General features: G+C 43.2%; 1 long non-coding RNA gene across 1 annotated transcript in view; it reads right to left on the bottom strand.

Annotated features, from left to right (window-relative positions):
- Window positions 1-336: 336 nt before the first annotated feature.
- The window catches only part of LOC126404635 (uncharacterized), an 18292-nt gene continuing 12233 nt past the window's right edge, over window positions 337-6395 (bottom strand). The window contains exons 2-4 of the long non-coding RNA XR_007571503.1: window positions 3785-3862; window positions 1623-1887; window positions 337-1362 (exon numbers count right to left, since the gene is read on the bottom strand). This is a non-coding gene — a long non-coding RNA (uncharacterized LOC126404635). The remainder of the gene's footprint in view (window positions 1363-1622; window positions 1888-3784; window positions 3863-6395) is intronic.

Below are 6395 nucleotides of genomic sequence, written 5' to 3'. Positions count from 1 at the left end.
CTTGTACATCATGTGGCAAATCTTCGCTAGGCAGCTTCCTAAAGCTGAGGACAAGGACAGATGACCCCTCTAACAAAGCCACTCATCTGCCCCCCCCCCAACCCCCCAATTTTTTCAAGTTTAGATTAAGCAATGCTTTGCTGTGTGAAACTTTTTTGTTTAATTAGTTGAAAATATCACGTGATTATAATGGAATTGTGTCCATTGTCTTCGTTTTTAAATGTGTCCATTGTCTTCGTTTTTAATAATCTAGATTATCACAACTGATAACTGTGAGAATTTAAAAAAGAATAAAGAATACAAAAGAATTATTTTTGAAAAGTGTGCTTTATTATGGCTGCAGTGCAAAATGCACAAAATGCATAACCAACATAGGCTTAAATGGTACCTTTACCATTTCATGGCTCAGTGCAGCATGTAAGGTCGTCAAGTATTGAACAAGTATTAAACAAGTACATTAAAAACTGAAGTAGTGCAACTGAACACTTGGTATTTTTTCAAAAGTGCAATACACATTCTTTGGAAAGTGACAAATATGTGCGTGTGAGAGGGAGAGGGAGAGGGGAGGAGGACTCTCTCTCTCCCTCTCTCACACACTCTCTCTCACACACACACACACACACACACACACACTTCTTTGGAAATGCGATAAACATATTCAAGTCTAGATCAGCAATTTCCTGGATAGTGCAATCACAAACTCAACTGTCAAGTAAAATAAAATACAACTGTCTCCTTAAACTGGTAAAAAACCAAACAATTAAATGTGGCTGAGGCCCCGGACACTAATAGCACCAAACTGGCTGTGTGTTAACAAGTTATTTGAAAGGAAACGGCTTTGACTGGCAACTCATTTCTACTGGTCTAATAATGATAGGAAAGACAAATCCTGTGTATTGATGGTTGAGGTTGGTGGATGTTAGTTGTAGGGGGGCTGTGTGTTGATGGTAGAGGTAGATGGATGTTGGTTGTAGGGGGGTGTTCGTTGACTGTTGGAGGTAGACCAATGTGGGTTGTAAGTGACAGATGGTGTGGCAAATAAGGGTGTGCGATGGTTGTTGCCCTGTTGCCCTGAAAAGGCCTCGACTGCATGTGCCTGCCTTTCTGCTGCCTCCACACAACGCTGGAAGCACTGGACAGCCTGACCAAGGACATTTGAGATAGAGCGAATGCTCTCTTGGTCCTTGTCTGCCTGTTCCTGCTGCTGCTGCAGAAGAGCTTCAAAGTAGGGCGCCATCTCCCTCTGTCTTTCAGTCGTTCTCGTGGACAAATGGGACCACGTTCTTGCACGCCTTGATGGTGCTGGCTCCTCAAGATGGGATTCGTCACTGTCTGCTGTTGACTGAGTCCTGTCTGTTGACTCTGTAAAATTTAAGATGACAGAGGGTATCAGTAGCCTACATTTCTCTGCACCATACGTAACTGTAGTTCCAGGCAGGGCTCAAGACTAATGTCATCCCCAAGACAGATTTAAATAGAATAGAATTAGCTTTTATTTGTCTCCCTTAAGCGAAATTTGTTCTGGGTTAGCAAGAGCCGTGGCATGTACAACAAAAAATACTGTGTATATAACACAAGACATTCACAACACATGTTACATGCATACATACATACATACATACATGGGCGGCAGTAGCTCAATCCATAGGGACTTGGGTTGGGAACCGGAGGTTCAAGTCCCCGTCCGGACCAAATGTAGAGCGTGGACTGGTGGCTGGAGAGGAGCCAGTTCACCTCCTGGGCACTGCTGGGGTGCTCTTGAGCAAGGCACTGAACCCCCCAACTGCTCAGGGTACCTGACCAAGGCAGCCCCCTCACTTTGACATCTCTCCACTTTGTGCATGTATAGGTATAGGTCCTGTTTGTGCATGTGTGTGTATTTTGGACCTGTGTTAATGACAACGGAGTGAAAAAATTTAATTTCCCCTCAGGGGGATTAATAAAGTATATAAATTAAAATACATACATACAGGTGCATCTCATAAAAGTAGAATATCATGGAAAAGTTCAATATTTTTGTTAGATATTTCAGGAAGTGAAAAAGAAATAAAATATATATAAATGTTTTCAGACACCACGGAATTATTTATATATTTGTATTTGTTTTTTCACTTTCTGAAATATCTTACAAAAAATATTCAATCAATCAATCAATCAATCAATCAATTTTATTTATAAAGCCCAATATCACAAATTACAATTTGCCTCACAGGGCTTTACAGCATACAGCGGATAGCAGTGTAGCATGGGAGGGTGATGCGATGTGCCCAAATGTGGCTGCGTGTGTCTGTGCTGCGACACCTCCCCTCCCCAACACCCTCCCCCCCCCATATGTGCAAGTCTTCAAGTTTTGTAGTAATGTCTTATTATGTTGCTTATGTGCTGAGGTGTTTTTTTCTTATTCCCACACTGTGCCCCCCTACAGGAGCCTAGTTTGGGAGTTGCTTTTTTTTTCCCTCTTCCTCCCTCTTGTTCTCCTTTTTCATCTAAGTAAACGGGGTGCTGCTCGTGTGGCGACCCACAGTTCTCCCGCTCCTGTCCTCCCGTTATGTGTCACTGTCGTTTTCTATGTTTCTTGGACGGGATGTAACTGAAAGGCAATTCCCCCCCCCCCCCCCCCCGGGGACAATAAAGGTATTCTGATTCTGATTCTATTCTGATAAGAAAAAACTCCCCCAAAAAAACCCTTTAACAGGGGAAAAAAACGGTAGAAACCTCAGGAAGAGCAACTGAGGAGGGATCCTTCTTCCAGGACGGACAGACGTGCAATAGATGTCGTACAGAACAGATCAACATAATAAATTAACAGTAATCCGTATGACACAATGAGACAGAAAGAGAGAGAGAGGGAGAGACGGAGAGAGAGAGAGATGCAGGACAGACGGTAATGAAAGTAGCTTACAACAACATTAATTAAAGTAATAATATTATAGTTATAGTTCTGGCTACTGTGGTACAATATGTTGAAAGTATATATTAATATCTGGCAGTATACATGTGTGATAATAATCATATGTGTATAATAACAGTAGAAGTATGACTAATGACTAATGATGGAAGCAGCAGCAGGAGGCATCTGGCAGGACCATGGCAGCAGCACAACCACACACGTCACGCTATCCAGGCACCGCTGCGATATGAGTTAATCTGAGAGACAGTGGAGCACAAAGGCTCCGGAGAAGAAGCCGAGTTAGTGACATCCAGAATGGCCGAGTTAGCAAGATGCAGTAATAGGATACGAGAGAGAGAGAGAGAGAGAGAGAGAAGGAGAGAAGGTGCCCGGTGTATTATAGGGGGGTCCTCCGGCAGACTAGGCCTAAGTCAGCCTAACTAGGGGCTGGTACAGGGCAAGCCTGAGCATGCCCTAACTATAAGCTTTATCAAAGAGGAAAGTCTTAAGTCTAGTCTTAAATATGGAGACGGTGCCTGCCTCCCGGACCGTAACAGGAAGATGATTCCACAGGAGAGGAGCCTGATAGCTGAAGTCTCTATTATTGCTGTTGAATATTGAACTTTTCCATGATATTCTAATTTTTTGAGATGCACCTGTACATACATACACACATACATACATAACATACATCAATACATCACATACATCAATACATAGCATACATCAATACATCAATACATCACATACATACATCCATATAAACATCCATACATACATAACACCCATCCATCCATCCATCCATCCATAACATCCTATTACTACTTATTATAACAGCCTATTACTGGAGCTAACATTTATAAGGTATTAATAGAGTGTTACTGGCAACGTTACCTTCATCCCCATTGCTCTCCTCCTCAGCGTCGGTCCCTGCTTTGGTCCCACTGTGGTCTCGGTCTCCATCATCAGTCACTAGACATACATAAAATGGAAATTTAGAATTAGAAGATGCTTGTTGTTTAACTAACCTGGAAATTGCGCATATCTGAGTAGTTTTACAGGGCTAGTTCCATTTCTGATGGAAACGTTTGGTGGTCATTTAAACTGAATGATTTGCAATTCTGGTGGGCCTGCTAGATGGGTTTTCCTCATAACGTTAACCTTACAGAAAAGCCAACGCTAACGTTAGATGACTAGCTGGTGTTAGCTGAAGTAAGTAGCAAGCTAACTAACATGCATAGCCAGGGCTTAATGTGTAGCTAAACATGGTAGTTAAACATTAGCTGACGTTACTGACCTTCGCTGCTGCTGTTAATCATCGTCGACAACGAGGTCACACTTGGCCTCTGCCCAAGGATGTCGTCCATTTCTTTGAAATACTTGAATTTTGTTTTCAATCCCGAACCACTTCTGGACAGCACCCTTTTCTCCGCTATGCACTTCTGCTTCATACTTTTCCATTTGTTCCTTAACACGGTCCATGGTTTAACGTTATCAAAGCCCCTACTCAACATTTCCCCATGAAGTTCTTGGTAAATCGCAGCATTTCTTTATTGCTTGCTGTCGAGAATAGCAGTGATGTTTTTCTCCTTTATTAAAGGACAACTTTGGTATTTTTCAACCTGGGCTCTATTTCCCAATGTGTATGTGTGCGTATGATTCATGGGTACCACTCGTTCTAAAATTGGTTCAGTATTGAGGCGCGAAACGAGCTAAAACAGTAATGGGGGCAAATGTGTACCGTATAAAAGTGCTTTTTTTCGCCACTGACCGGTTCAGATCGCCAGTGCTATCTCTGTAGATAGCATATTGTAGCGGCCCTGGGGCAGTGGTGAGTGTGAATGAGTGGAGTCAGCTGTCAGTCAGTGTTGGAGCAGAGAGGTCCCCACTGGGTACTGTAAGTGAGTATGTGTGTGTGAAGTGTGTGTTATGCTAGATGAGTCAGAGGACGGAGTCTTTTAGGTGCTACCCCCTGGAGTGTTACCGGAGTTTTTGGAGTGCTCAAATAAACGGGCCTTTTTCCCGAACGCAAGAACAGGATGTCGCGCAACACCCCGTAAGTTACAGCTTTCACAGGCTGCCTTTGTCGGACAGCGAGATGCTGAAGTTGTGGCTAGCTGTGCTACAAATGGATGCTAACACTCCTCTCCAGACACTGCACCTTGCAAACCATCGGGTCTGCAGTGCTCACTTCTCCCAAGATGACTACTGCCAGCTGAAGAAGAGAAGACATCCAATTCTGAAACACCTCTTCCTCAAGAAAACGGCTGTCCCACGAGTAGAGAGAGCTACAGACACAGTGGAGCAAAGCTCGTGACATCACACAGCCCAGACGTAAGGGAAAGGCTAAGTTAGTATGCTATTTACAGAGATAGCAATGGCGATCTGAACCGGTCAGTGGCGAAAAAACACACGCTTCATACACACATACTCACTTACAGTACCAAGCGGGGACGCCCTCCCCCTCTCTGCTCCAGCACTGACTGACTCCACTCATTCACACTCACCACTGCCCCAGGGTCGCTACAATATGCTATCTACAGAGATAGCACTGGCGATCTGAACCAGTCAGTGGCGGAAAAAAGCACTTTTATACGGGACGCATTTGCCCCCATTACTGTTTTAGCTCGTTTCGCGCCTCAATACTCAACCAATTTTAGAACGAGTGGTACCCATGAATCATACGCACACATACACATAGGGAAATAGAGCCCAGGTTGAAAAATACCAAAGTTGTCCTTTGAGGCTAGAAATGTAGAAATTTCATCCTCCGTCCACACAAGTCTTATGTTGTTTGCCGCCATGTTGTTGCCTTGTGAGTGAACCGGAAACACTGGAAGCAGTTGGGGTGAAAGTGCGCTACATCAGACTTAATTCGAACATAACTGTTTCCATCCCTCATTTTGCAAATCAACATTTTTTCGAATCAACCAAAACCCGGCTAAAGCGAGTGTATTTTATAGACCAATATCTAATCTTCCCTTTATGTCAAAGATCCTTGAGAAAGTAGTCGCAGACCAGCTNATTCAAGTCTTATGTTGTTTGCCGCCATGTTGTTGCCTTGTGAGTGAACCGGAAACACTGGAAGCAGTTGGGGTGAAAGTGCGCTACATCAGACTTAATTCGAACATAACTGTTTCCATCCCTCATTTTGCAAATCAACATTTTTTCGAATCAACCAAAACCCGGCTAAAGCGAGTGTATTTTATAGACCAATATCTAATCTTCCCTTTATGTCAAAGATCCTTGAGAAAGTAGTCGCAGACCAGCTGTGTGATTTTCTCCATGATAATAATTTATTTGAGGAATTTCAGTCAGGATTTAGAGTGCATCATAGCACTGAGACAGCACTAGTTAAAATTACAAATGACCTTCTGATTGCTTCAGACAAAGGACTTGTCTCTGTACTTGTTTTATTAGATCTTAGTGCGGCGTTTGACACAATTGACCATCAAATTCTACTGCAGAGACTGGATCACTTAATTGGCCTAAAAGGTTCTGCACT

Source organism: Epinephelus moara, chromosome 17 (assembly GCF_006386435.1).
Source record: "Epinephelus moara isolate mb chromosome 17, YSFRI_EMoa_1.0, whole genome shotgun sequence".
In the NCBI taxonomy this organism is placed as follows: Eukaryota; Metazoa; Chordata; class Actinopteri; order Perciformes; family Serranidae; genus Epinephelus; species Epinephelus moara.
The sequence above is the reverse complement of the archived record's forward strand: the minus strand, read 5'-3'. Positions and strand labels throughout refer to the sequence as shown.